Source organism: Lynx rufus, unplaced genomic scaffold, assembly GCF_022079265.1.
Source record: "Lynx rufus isolate CCGP_SWC_20201006 ecotype Redwood Valley unplaced genomic scaffold, mLynRuf1.p SCAF_7, whole genome shotgun sequence".
NCBI classification, from domain to species: domain Eukaryota; kingdom Metazoa; phylum Chordata; class Mammalia; order Carnivora; family Felidae; genus Lynx; species Lynx rufus.
Genome location: NW_025814889.1, coordinates 67,613,399 through 67,628,144, shown reverse-complemented (window position 1 = coordinate 67,628,144; position 14,746 = coordinate 67,613,399). Strand labels below are relative to the sequence as shown.

General features: G+C 36.9%; 1 protein-coding gene across 1 annotated transcript in view; it reads left to right on the top strand.

The window, feature by feature from the left end:
* The window catches only part of SLC2A13 (solute carrier family 2 member 13), a 381,359-nt gene that overhangs the window by 145,389 nt on the left and 221,224 nt on the right, over window positions 1–14,746 (top strand). The window lies entirely within an intron of this gene.

Genomic DNA, 14,746 nt, shown 5'->3' with positions numbered 1-14,746 from the left:
GTTGTGTGATGGGTGAAACAGGGATAATAACACTTGCCCCATATGTCTTGTTACAATTTAACAACATGTATAAAGAAGTTGACATACTTTGTGGAGTATACTGAGTGCTGAATAAATGATGTCAATGATGAGGATAATGCTTCTGGCAGGGGTGTGGGAGGGCAGAGCTCATAAAGAAACCCAGGCACGTTTAATGCCAGAACACTTGCTTTTTCCACTGACTCTGATTCTGAAAGAGATCAGAAAGAATGGTATGGAAATGTGCCTGGAATCCAAAGCGGTTGTAGGTTTTGAAGCTAAAGAATTCTTTTAACACATATGCAAGGCACGGAATGTCCTAGGGATAGGCATTAGAGTCCAGAACCCCAGCTGCATAGAAATTCATCTAGTGAGGGAGATAAACAGTAAACAAGAAAACAAGTAAATACATAACCTGGCTTTCGATCAGATAGCTATGTGTGCCTTGAAGAAAAGGCAGCTTGAGTGGATAGATTTAACTGACAGGTGTGAGAATAAGAAGACTCTAGTTGCTGAAGCAGCTGGATGAATGGAGATTTTATTTTGTGCAAAGGGGAATGCTCAAGAAGTGAATTGCTGGGGAGTCGAGTACGGTTTTGGGTAGCACATTTTGCGATGTCAAATATTCAAGTGCAGATGTGAAGTCAGAAATTGGGTTTGTGGGTCTGGAACTCAGAGGTGGGGTTGGCATGGCAATGTCTTGGGAGTCATGGGGGTTGGAGGAGATCAATGGGGAATACATACATGCAGAAAAAAGGAGAGATCTGGGCCCCAGGGCATTCCAAAGTTTGGAGGTCAGCTGGAGGAGCAGCAAAGGATCCAGCAAAGGAGATTGAGCAGGGGCATCTAGTGATGTAGGAGTAAAACCAGGAGAAAGTGATTTCTGGAAGCTGGTGATGGAAGTGTTTCAAGAAGGAAGGAAAGAAAGAAGGAAGGAAAAAAAACTATTTCTTGATGTTGCTGATAGTTTAGGTTTGATGATTGAATTTGCAAAGTGGAGATAGTTGGAAGCCTTTACAGGACGATAGTGGATAGGTGGGGATGAAAGCCTACTTAGAATGGGAATGAGGTGATAATAGGAGGTAGCGAAGTGGAGATATAAAGTCTAAATGGTTCATAGGGAAATTATCTGTGAACTAGGGTGGAAAAATTAGGTATAAACTACAAGGTGATGTGGTTTCTTTAAAAGTTGATTTTTCAGTTTTATTTTATAGATGATACTACATCAGGGTTATATGCTAATGGAAAAGATCCAATAAATAGAGGAGACTGACACTGGGATAGAGGGAAGGATAATTATAGGAGCAGTGTTCTCCACAGGCTCAAAGGGATAGAATTCAGATCAAAAGTACAGACGTTAGCCTTGTACCAGGGGGTATGGCAGAGCATATGGGTCAAGATACATGGAGATTGCTGTTGTGGTGAGAAGATGAATTAGTTCTCTTCTAATTGCTTCTGTTTTCTCAGTGAAATAAGAACTGAGGTCATTAGCAAGTGCAATATAATGGATGAGTCATGTTAATTAACAGCATCTGCATAAACCACATTCTTGGGCAGCAGGCTCTTGGGAGATATGTTTCCCAACAGAAGATCTTTGGGCTTTGTGGGCTGTGTTCCCTGCCCTACTTTAGCTATAAATGCTATTCCTGTGTTTTTACCATGTGATTCTTACAGATTTCAGTTGAGCAGTGAAGTGTGAGTGAAAGGAAGAAGAGCCTACTTTATATCTTAAGTTTTTCACTATGTTTTATCAGATAGTTTCCTAAGAAGTAGGCCATCACAGTCAGTCTGTATGCATACGGTGTTTTCATTTTTCATTGTAGGCATGTGCATTGCTCTAAACTCCAATATAATGATTTGTAACTATAAACAGTATTTATAGTGAGTCAGAAGGTCATGAGAGGAATCACCTATGAATTTATTCACTACCATAAAGAAACTATAGCATAGGAATTTTCATGCAGCCACAGATGCTGACATGACCCAAGCCACTTCTGAAATGATGGAAATAAGTTATGCTTGATAAACTTCTTGTACCTTTTGACAAAGATGGTAACATTTCAAATTATTTGTTAATACCAGATCTTAAAGAAATGTTTATTAGGTGAAAAATGTTTAAAGGAGAGATTTTGTATCAACCAAATTATTTTTAATTCAGTTTGATAATTGATCAGTGAGCATTACCTGAAAGCCACAGTGAGGAAACAAACATATGTATAACACATGGACTCAACCAGAAGGGACTTAAACTAACCTAATGGTAGATAAAGAAATGTGTAAAAATAGTCATTGTACAAGTTAAAATAAAGTGATGTAAGATGAGTGTGAAAAATAGGAGCAAGCTAATAATTCTGACATTTGAGTCAGGTTAGGGAAGACCCCGAGGATAAGATATTATTTGAGCTGGACCTCAAAGGATGGTTAGAACTTTGGAAGAGAGATTTAGGACTGGTTTAAACATTCCAGAAATGTGAAGAACTTGAAATAGGGCACAGAGATATGGCAGTGTATGTGTGTCTCTGAGTGGTGACAAGTTCACTGTGTTATTATGGGAGATTTGAAACTGGATACCAGACTACTTTGGGCGCCATAATAAGAAGTCTTTAAGTATTGGGGCAACCTTGAAATTGTGACTTGAAGAAAGGAGTGAAATGATTATGACTGCTTATTAGTTTGATTATTCGTCACCAAGCATGGGCTGGAAGTAAGGGATAATCTGAAGACATTTGACAAGTGTATTTGTTGATCAACCCAAAGTAGGATATACAGGGCAAAGAGAAAACAAAACAAAGCTGGTATTCCTAGAAAGAATTTTGTTTACACCTTTTCCAAAAAAAGAGACATAGAGCAGGGATATCATATTTATTTTTATGTGTATAACTGGGATTTAATGATTTGATTCTGAATTTGTTGAGTCCCTACAGTTCTACATTATTTGTTTGCTTGGTTGTTTGGTTATATCTTGGCTTATTTCCTATATGATTTTAGGAAACTTACAGAAAATACATTCAGGAAAGTGGAACTAAAATAAAAATCAAAACATAATGATATGGGAAATTAAGAATTAGAAGAGAAAGTCAACGCCAGGGGAGGACTAAGATGTAGATATATACTATTGACCATAGAGGTGTAGACAACTTAGCGACAATTGGTTGCATATTTGACTTGAGCCTCCTGTCCGCCATAACTGCAAGGATAATGCAATCAATTGCATGATTCTCATTGTCTATGAGGGGAGAAAATGAAATAATATTTATACTGTTATTTACGTATTTTCTTACATGAGATTTCCTACAGGGGATACCCTGTGTGGATAGTGAAAAATGCCCTCCATGCTAGCAGATTGATAAAATTAGTTGTTGAAGCATCAGGACACACAGTTTGATGATCAAGAAACAGGACAGGATTATATTTAAAAATTGTGTGTATATGTGCATGCTTTTTGTTGCATTTTTTAAAATGAAAAGATGGAATTTTGGAAGTAAAAGAGACTACAATAGAATTTAAAGGACTTGGGGTAGAATCTTAGAGAATGCCTACAATTAAGGATAACAGAAGAAAAGGATCCAGCAAAGGTCACCGAAATGTAACAAAAAAATGTTAGAGATATAAAATTCTCTAGTATCAGAGAAGGCAGGGAATGAGCTTTACAAAGGAATTGCCCATAGCGTGAAATGTAAGGAGATAAAGAGAATGACTACTCACTCTTGGTATTAGCAATTAGAATTTCATTAATGACATTTTGTTGAGTGTGAGACTTTCAATACAGTGGTGGAAGACTGGGAAGGGGAGGGTGCTTATATCATAAACATGGTGGAAATTGAAAAAAGTGTATGTAGACCTATTCTTCCAGGAGGTTTACAGATGATGGAATTGTTGTTTGGTATGATCGGGGTGGAGGGACTGCTTAAAAGGGAAGATCCCAGAGGAGGAAGAAGATAGTAAGATGGGGCACAGAAATAGGGAGTCAGAGAGGAAAGAGTTGCTTTCACTGAGCTGAAAGAGGATAAGTTACAGGAACTTACATCAGATGACTTCGGAATTGGTTTAAGATTTGAGGTAATTTGCAGAGTGAGGTGAAAGTACATTGGGATAGGGAATCTATTTAGGTCATCACTTGTTAGGTCAGAATACCATTTTACAGCAGACTTTTTGTGGTTATTTAAATGCCATTTTCTGGTTTTAAATATGCCAGTTCTTTGTCTCATTAGAAAGAATTGAGCTTGCCTTGCCCCTTCACAACCATTCAGCACTCACACAGATGTATTTCTTTTTCATTAAAAGACCAAATGGATATATAACAACAAAGTGAAAGAGCTTTATACCAATTGTCTAAATAGAATATTTATGAATAGTACTTTTTAGAAAAGTGCTGGAAAAATGGTTTTTCACTATTTTCCTATAACATTTATAGTAACTTGATGAATAATGAATGGGAATAATTTATAAAAGCTATATTCTTCACTCAAATAGAACATTTGTTTATACTCCTACATAACAGGTACATCATGGCTATATTTCACATAAAGAGCCATATATTTTTAACGTAAATGTTGCTAAATTAGTTTCATTCAACAGAGTCATAGAATCTTGGTGTTTTAAGGGACCTCAAAGGACAGGATGTTCTAGGACATCCCTGAGAAGCATGCAGCTACACACTGCTTCACTTCTATTTAAATTGTACATTCAGATGATCATGAGCCATACTAGAATATAGTCTAAGAAATGAACAAGTTGAGTAGCAGGATTAGAACCATTTCCACATCTCAGTGTGCTTTGTATATATGCATACCCGAAAATATGTAGAAATGAATTTTATTTTGTAATTGAATTTTGCAGTACAGCGGGCAGATTGCATTTTTAAAAGACTAACCTTCAGCATTCAGAAAAAAGTAGATGGATGAAAGCATTTCTAAGGAGAAACTCAAGTTTCAGTCAGTATTTTAAATAGACACATCCTGACTCCCTTCACAGATTGCCATTGACCATATGGTAACTGCAGACATGCCTCAAAATAAAACAGCCATATGTAGATTTTCAAATACTGACCTCATCCCTAGAGAGCCATATTTATCTAGAAGAGCATTTCAAACCATATCAAGTAAAATTACGGTTTGTGTCATGTTAGAAAAGTAGGAGAATCTGCCTAATGAAAAACAACCACAAATTAAAACCAAAGATGCCAAGGAAATAAGGTTAGATACCCACAGACATCTAAAAGCTAAGGAATCTGGAGAAATGTCTTTCAAATTCTCCTTGTCTGGTCGTTATATGCAGTAGGGTAATACATAGAAGAATCATTAAAAGCTCTCTTGTGTCTGGATGTGAACATAGATTGAATGAAATTGCTTAGGGATGATTAGTTGGAGTGCTGTTCTCAGGCTCGCAGGCACTGAATGCAAATAGTGGTCTACTATACTGGTATTTTTCTGGTTCCTGCCATACAATTTCTTGAGTGGGACATACGGAATTCACTTCTCCATTTCCTCTAACAATTGTTTTCTGTTGAAATTCTGCCACAGTTTTTCAGAACTCTTAGATTTGTAGGCATGTGCCTATGCATTACATAGAAACATGGAAGTAGGAACAGAATTATTGTAGCAGTTAGAAAAAAACGTACTTATATCTTCAACGATATCTCATTTTCTTCAAGTAGGCGTGGAGAAGAGGTCAGAAAGGGGGATGAGCAACTAAAGGTCTGCAAATAATGAGATTCTATAATGGTGATCATTGTAACTATAAAACATCTTTTTTCTCTGTGTGTGTGTGTGTGTGTATGTATACATATATACATATGTACACATATTTTATAGATATATACACGTGTGTGTATGTACGTGCGCATACGAGAAAAAGGAACATGTTAACACCCTCATAGTATACAGGCAAGCCCAGTTCCCATAGGCGTTGTGTTATTCTAGCAGATCTCTCATGTCCCAAGTTTTATTTAAATCTGTGGGCTCAGGGATATGCTCTGTGCCTCAAGTTAATAAAATAATATTAATGTTTCTAAATGTTCATTGAGTTTTCCTTTTCCTTTGCTTTCCTTTTGATGTAGTAGTATTTTATTGGGTTTCATTGAGTGATGAGTTGTGTTCTAGGTGTAATGCTATCCTTCAGGTTTATCTTAAATTAAAATTGTAATCCTAAAGGAAATTACCCTCATAATGAGCCAGAAACTCTGAAAATTGCACTTTGCCATAAAAAAGGTCACTGATCTTCCGAACTGATCTTTATAACACATTAATCAACGTAAACCACGTCTTTTATACAGCTGAGTCCCTAGCTTATGTATCACTGGACCTATAAGTAGATATTTGTGAAAATTTGTCACAACCAGACACAAGAGAGCTTTTAATACTTCTTCTATGTATTATCCTACTGCATATAACGACCAGGCAAGGAGAATTTGAAAGACATTTCTCCAGATGCCTTAGCTTTTAGATGTCATATTTTTATTTCTGATAAGTTAAAAGATATGCTATTCTGAGCCAGATTTATGAGTAGTTTTTGGAAGTTATTTCAACTTAGATTTATCAATCTCTCCTACCTTTCCAGGTTACCTCATTTTGTTCTTTTTCAGATTTGCTATGAGTAACAAGATGAGCCTTTAAAAGTAAAAGCTTAAAATTTTATCTTCAGTAAAAGTGATCAATTCCGTGTGGAAATCCAATAGCTTTTTTTTTTAATTAAAATTAATGTACCAGCTTGTTAATGGACATAAATTTCCTTTTCAGTATTTATTTTAGGTATTGATCTGAGGTTGGGGTATTTAGTTAGCTGCTTTAGTCCATAAAATATTTTGGGCAAAAGAAAAGAGATTGTTTTGGTACTGTGTTGTTCCTAGCACATCTTTCTAGAATAAATGAAGCAGTGTTTATGCCAGTTAACCGGTCTTCCTATTAAGTTGTATTTGATTGGGAAATACAGTGATTATATTTTGTCATTTGTGTTTTACATTTTATTGATGTATATTTTCTTCTGAATTTTGTAGATTAAAACAAGAAGATTAAAGGACATATCTAATGAAGTTTTTTGTTGTTGTTGTTGTTTTTGTTTTTTTGGTTTTTTTTTTTTTTTTTTTTTTTTTTCATTAAAAATCCAGGCTTTTGTTCATCCTTGCTGTGTAGGTCAACCTTTCTGCTAAGGTCTTCGGAAGTGACTGGTGTTTTTTTTGTTAACTCAAAGCAAGCTCTGCAGCCACACAAAACTTTTTTGGAAAGACCTTAATTGCCAAGAGAGCCAGTGTATAAAGCAGCCCTAAGTGAGATTTTATTTATATGCTGATGTAGGATACTTTTGGATTGCAGCCCTGAGCCAAATAGATTCTTGAATCCCTCTTCCACCCTGTGGCCTCCAGGGTCCAGTGCACCAGCTCTCTTGGATTCAGCGACCAATGTTTATAGAGCTCCCTTGCAAGCTTTGTGTGTTGTGTTCATGGCTTAGTACAGACATTTTAAATCTCACATGTCTTAGTGTATCTGAACAAATGGAAGATGCAGTTATTATCCTGTTCCCTTTTTCCACAGCATTTACATTCTGCCATAAGTGTTATTTATTTTTGGAGTTAAACCTTTATAAGTGAAAGATGTGAGTCTTGGAAAAATCCATATTTTGAATCAGCTCTTCATTTCCGTGAACCCAGTACTCTACTTCCTACCCTATTTTGGAGAACTTAGTACTAAATTCTTTTTATAGAATATCTTTATTTCTTATTCTATATTTTATGACTAACATGGATTTTTTTAAACACATAGGAGACCAAAATCTCTCCTTCCCATCGCCTTTTTTTTGTTGTTGTTGCTGCTGGTGGTAATTGGAGAGTGGGCAAAGAGATAAGAGTGTGGGGTAGGAGAACTACTTTAGAATTAGCGAATACATTTACAGCCTCATATGTTTGGTTCATTTTTAAATCTAGTTCTTGGCTATTTTTGGAATAATGATGAGTTTTTGAAAACCATGCTGACAGAAATCAGTCTATTTTCTTTAAGATGTTATATTTCAAGGTACCACCTATGTTTGCAACAATTATGCTTCCAGGATCTGGCAGGACATTTGTAATTTTTCAACATTCTGCCCTACTGTAAAATTATGAGCTATTTAATTCAGCCTGATTTTTATCTTTTTGGTATCTCCATTCATGGTGACTATCAGGTATAAAACCAAATAGAAAAAGAAAGAACACTAAAAAATGCATGAATCCTGATTAGATTTTCACCTTTATTCTCAGTGGTACTTATTTGTTGAATGCTTAAATCTAAAAACAGAAAAATGCTAATAGAATATTATTCAAATATTCATATAAAATTTAAATATCCATATGAATACACAGTTTTTAAACCAAGGAAAGTATTACTGTTTAGAGTTATCCTTTATATATTTTAAAAAATGTTCTGATGTAATAGAGATATAGGAATATTTAAATTCTCAGGAGTCTACACATGATCTAAAATGAAGACAGGCAATGGGATAATTCTAATTTTTTTGTGGTTGTATGAATAGTTTGGCAGCATATGCCATTGAATTTGATAGAACTGCCATTCATTATAAGTGTCTGTGGCATAGGTATTATTGATTTATCACCTAGTGGTTTATTAGTAATCTGTATAGGAATGTTCTGTTTATTATAAAAAAAATAGAAATTATAAGTGTATCATTTATTTTTTATGTTAATGGAGCTCTTTGAATTGTATTTTTGTGGAATCTTAAAAGTAAAGATACTGTATTTGTTTATCTAGAAAGAAAACCCATGTGATTTATCAACAATTTTTCATTTAAAACTTTCTACTTCTATTCATCTACGGAGAAATTCTAGAGAGCTGATAAATGAAATAATAGCTTCATTATTTGAGTTTTGGTGCAATACTTCACATGCATTACCACTTTTAATCATCACCATATAACTGTGAAGTACATGTTATCATATATGTGGCATGTGAGGCTCAGAGAGAGTAAGGAACCTGCCCAAGGTCACACAGCTTCAACAAAGCTAAGCTAAATTCAGATCTAGCTGATTTGACTCCCTGATTTGGAGACTCTTGGTCCCTGTGCTATCCAGCATTACTTATGGTTGCAGAATCCTTCAGTAGATGCAAGTTATACATAGTCCTAGATCTTAGTGTGTAATAGAAAATTTGGGTAGGTGAGAGACTTTTTATATCACTAAGAATGACAACTTGTTATGAAAATACTGAAAAAGACCATTAGGTTAAGAGTATATATATTCTTTCACTTAAAAATTGCTTTGTCCAAAGACAGTATTGTTAAGAATATAGTTTAAGAAAACTGTTCACTTATTTTTAAAAAAGGATATCTCCCTTAGCTCAAGAAAGACTGTCTAATGTAGTAATTTTTAATATTTTTTTCCTCAGCAACATACCATATTCCCATGGCTGTTAGGAACTTCAGAGGTCTTGTTTGAGAATTGCTGGGCTAGATGGTGCGTTTTGTGATTGCCATCATTTATGTAGATACCTTTAATGAAAGAAATATTTTAGAATTAAGATAAAAACCAAAGTTTTGGGGGAAAACCAGGATTTTAGTAGTATAAAGCCCCATTATTATCTCCTCTTGTAAATAGGAAAAAAGTCTTTGCTTTAGCAACCTAGAATAATAATGACTGGATTAACACAGTCATTGCATATAGGCCTTAATGTACCATGATCAGCTCATAAGCACGCATCTATAGACAACTAGCCCAACACAACATCTTGGCAAATTGATTGCCTTAGAAGGATCTCAGAATGTATTGGCATAAATGCCAGACTGTGAAGGAATGATTGAGCCACATGGGGTTGAATTTATCAGTAGCAGCAGTCCATTCTTCCAAACAAAACATGTGCCAAGCACCAGCTTGTAATCACAAACATCATCTGCCGCATATTGAAGAGGAAAACAGCATAGATATGCTCAGGATCTTAGTGATGGTTTATAATTAATCACAACATTGTTTAGCAACTCGCAGTGTATTCAGATTGCTTTATTCTTGAGTTCTCAATTACCATTATTTGCTCTGGTTCTTTCTCCTTCCTTCCCTTCCCTCCTTTTCCCTCATATTCATTAAACATATATTTATTGAATTTTTTCTGTTTGCATGACCTTAGGCTAAGTACAGTGGGAAGCAAAATGATAAAGTAGAGAGGAAACCTGAGCCATTCACCCCACCCCATGTAATTCAGTGTGGAAGAAACATCAGCTACCTACCCTGCAAAACAAATTAGCCAGCAGTGAGAGCATAAGAGAGGTATAAAACTGACAGCATGATTCAGATGACAGAATATCCTCTTTTGGGAACAGGGGTGACCTCATAGAACAGGAACATTGTAAGAGACAGAGATGTAAAAATATGAGGCTTCTTTCTGTAAAACGGGTTACCCCAAGATTGTTGAAATATATAGCGTATTAGAGAAGAAGTATTGTGAGATAAATCTAGAAAGATAGTCTGGGACAGGTGTGTGCCCTTTATCAGATAGGCCCTAGTGGGTCTGTTACAGAAGATTTTGAGCAGGTAAGTGAAGTAAGTGATCGGTGGTATGCGTTAGGGTGATGGCAGAGTGGAGAGGCTGAACTGATCCAGTGGAGACCATATATAAGGCTTTGTCACTGAATACAGAATGTATTTCTTAGTCAGTGTTAGTGTTCTTCAAAAAACAGAACCAATAGGAGAACTGTGGGGGAGGGGAGAGTGCGGGGAGGAAGATTGATTTATTATAAGGAATGGACCTCACATGGTTATGGAGGCTGAGAAGGTATCATCATCTGCCCACTGCAAGCTGCAGACCCAGGAGAGTGATGGTGTAAGTCCCCGCCTGAGGGCAGAAGACCAATGTGCCAACTCAAATAGGTGGACTGAGAGAACAGACTCTGTTCTCTTTTTGTCTTTTTGTTCTATTTAGACCCTCAGTGGATTGGATGATGCCCTTCCACATTGGGGAGGGCAGTGTGCTTTCCTCAGTGTACCCATTCAGATGTTCATCTTATTCAGAAACACCCTCATAGAAACACCCAGAAATATTGTTTAACTAAATATCTGGTCACTCTGTGACCCAGTCAAGTTGACATATAAAATTAACACCTGCTGTATGCCAGGAAGTTTATTATCTCTAATCCTGATAATGGCCAGTGCCACTACTATACCCACGTAGCTGAAGAGAAGATAGAGGCTTAGTGAGGTTGAGTAACCTGCTGAAAAGCTCCCAGTGGCCAAGCAGTGGAGTTGTAATTTCAGCCCTGGTCTGTGGATTCACTGCCATCCTCTGCCCTGTGCTGTCTCACCTATGAGCTGGCTGAGAGTCCAGCTGGGGCAGCAGAGAGCTGGGGAGCCACAGACAGCACAGATACCAAAACCAAAGAAAAATTTCTGATGTTTTGTGGAAAGAAAAGAGGCACACATACATTCATTTTCATTAGAATTTAGCAACTTGTTGGCTCTGGAAAGTAGGAAGAGGGAATGAATAGCCAAGTGCCAAGTTTTTAATCTTCATTAATAGCACATAAGGTAAAGAACAAGTTTGAGGTGAGAAATGATGACCTCTGTTTTATATGTACTTGAGCTGGCATGCCTTTTCTGGGTCCTTCCCTAGGCCTGAATCCTTACTTTATATGTACCTCCGTTAGAGCATTTAAGCTATTGTGGAGTAACTTATTTTATTTCTGTTGGTGACTCCCTCCCCACCCCGATATTAGGAGCTCCTCTGAGACTCCTGGTGTTCCTGTACCTAGCACAGAGTAGGCTCACAGAATGTGCTTCACGCATGTTATGTAGGCTAGGAGCATTTGGTCACAGAGGCAGGAGGGAACAGTGGAAGTCCAAGGAAGAAGACCTTTTGAAATGCATGTTGTGAAACTATAACTTGGACCCAACTAGAGATGAATGAAAGACTTCCCCAGCAGCACGGAGGGCCTGCTTCACAGACACACTGAATTTATCATGAAACAAGTGTGTCCATTTTCCTAATTATTTGCAAATGATGCTCACCTCCCTGGAGATGGGAATGGTGGAGGGAGTAGAGTAAAATGAATGTTCTGAAACCAGTTAACTCTGGAGTTAAGGCTTGAGACTGTGGCAAGTGAGGCTATGAAAAAGAGAAAAAGAGGAGGTTGAGGGATTAGAGTCTTGAGCACAGACCATGTTTATTACTGCAGCTTCAAAGTGCTTCAGTTCTGTTTTGTTATACTGTTCACAATTGATTTTTTTATGCTAAGGAAAATCAGCTTAAGTATGCATATAAAACTTCCTGTCATTTATGGATGAACAAGAAGGTAGCTCAACTCCTAGCTCTACATGCTTACTGGTTTGTCACCTTCGGAAATCACGTGATCCCTTTGTGCTTCCTTTGCTCATTAACACCAAATGCTCTCACCTACTTATGGCTCTTCTGATGATGAAAATTGGTTCATAAGACATGAAGAGCTATTGAAATACTAGAAAACCCATTGGGATTTGAGCAGATGCCTTGAAATCCTCATTGATCTGTTGGTGTCACTGTGGTTGGCACATGTCCTCCCTTCCCGAAGGCCTGTGGAGCGTGAGAACTGCGTCCTCTAGTTGTATCAGGAGAGGTCTGTGGTGTTGGGTTCTTACTGAGCTTGTTTGCAGCCCAGTCATGGAGCCCCAAATTGGGGAGCAGGGAGGGTGCTATCTGAAGCCGAGCAGTGATTCTTTTGCTCCCACTGAGGGCCCTGCTTGTCTCCACAGAGCATCTTCCCTTTGACAAATAATTTAGTCTGTGAAGACTCAGCAGTGGAGAAGCCGCCTACAGTTTGCGTCTTGGAATTCATTAGTCATCATGTGTTCTACTTCTTTTTTAAGTTTTCTTTAGTACATGGCAAAATCCACAAACAAAAACAAAAGGAAAGGGAAGAATAAGAGCAAGGAAAATCTTGAAGAGATTCCAAGGGTCCTGCATCCTCGACAGTTCTCACTTGATAATCTTGCAGCTGATTGCATCAGTCCAGTTTAATCAAATATTGTTGTTGCATCTAATTAATAACTCCTTTGTGCCCTTATTTCAGCGAAGGTTATGGTCTTCGAATGTTTGAATTTTCTCCTTCCCAATCATTTCACTGTGTCAGCCCTATTGACATAGTTTATTTATTTGTAAAGGTGTGTGTGTGTGTGTTTGTTTGTGTTATGTTTTAGTATATCCAGTGAGGTATAATTTACATATAATAAATGGTACATAGTTAAGGTTTATATGTTGGTACATTTTGACAGATGTGTACACTGTGAAACCCTCACCACTGTCATGATGGTGACCATGTCCTTGCTCCTTCAAAACTTTCTTTTGTGCTCCTTTTTAACTGTTCCCTGTACAAGCAACTGCTAATCTGCTTTCTTTTGTAAAAAAAAAAAAAATTTTTTTAATGTGTTTTTGAGAGAGAGTGGAGGAGGGGAAGAGAACGAAAGGAAGAGAGAGAATCCCAAGCCAGTTCTGCACTGTAAGCACAGAGCCCAGCATGGGGCTTGGTCTCACAAATTCGTGAGATCATGACCTGAGCTGAAATCGGGAGTTGGACACTTAACTGACTGGGCCACCTGGGTGCCCCTGACCTATTTTATTTTCTGTCAAAGCATTAAGACTTGGAGGAAAGTTTTTAACTGCAAACTCATTATTTTAAAATAGCTTATAGTATATTCAGGCTATTTTTTGAGTTCGCTTTGGAAGATTCTGTCTTTTAGAGAATTTGCCTATTACATCTAAGATGTTGAATTTGATGCCGTGAAGTTTTTCATAATACCCCTTTATTATTTTTTAATTATCTGTAGAATCTGTATCGATGACACTTCTCTGATCCATGATAACAACTTGTATGTTCTCTTTCTTTTTTCCTGATTGTTCTGTGTAATATCTTCCTATGGCTGTTGTAAAAAATCACTAAAACTTGGTAGCTTAAAACAGTAGAAATTTATTCTCACTGTCTGGTGGCCTCACATTTGAAATTCGTTTCACTAGGTTAAAATCAAGGTGTTGGCAGGGTCATGCTCCCTCTAGAGGCTCTAAGGGGACAATTTGTTTTTTGCTTTTCCAGCTTCTGGTGGAACTGGCATTTCTTGGCTTATGGCTGCATCAGTCCAGTCTCAGTGTTCATGGCCACATTGCTTTCTCCCATCCTGTCCTGATTCTCCCATCCTGTCCTGATTCTCCCTTTTCCATGTCAGAATCCTTAATTACATCTGCAAAGTTCTTTTATGCCATCTAAGGTAACATTAACAAGTTTCAAGGATTAGTTCATATGCATATCTTTTGAGGGGCTATTATTCAGCCTACCACAGTGTGGCTCAAAATTTATCAATATTATTTATATTACAAAGAACTAACTGGCTTTTGGTTTCATTGATTTTTTTCCCCTCAACTGTCTTTTTATCTATTTCCTGGATTTCTATTCTACTCTTTATTATTCTTTTTATCTTGTTTATTTTGGGTTTCATTTGTCCCTCTTTCCCTGGTTTTGTAAAGTGGAAGCCATGGTCACTGCTGTAAATTTTCCTCTGTTTTACATTAGCTGCATTCCACGATATTTCATTTGTTGTGTTTTCATATTCTTTCAGCTCAAATACTTTCTGATTTCCCTTTATTTCTCTTTTCCATGGAAATGTATTGTTTAGTGTCCAATAAGGAGGGAATTTTCCAGTTCAGTTATTGATTTCTGCATTAATTTCTTTATGGTACAAGAACATTCTTTGTGTGACTTAAATACCTTTAAATTAATTAAGACTGGTTTTAGA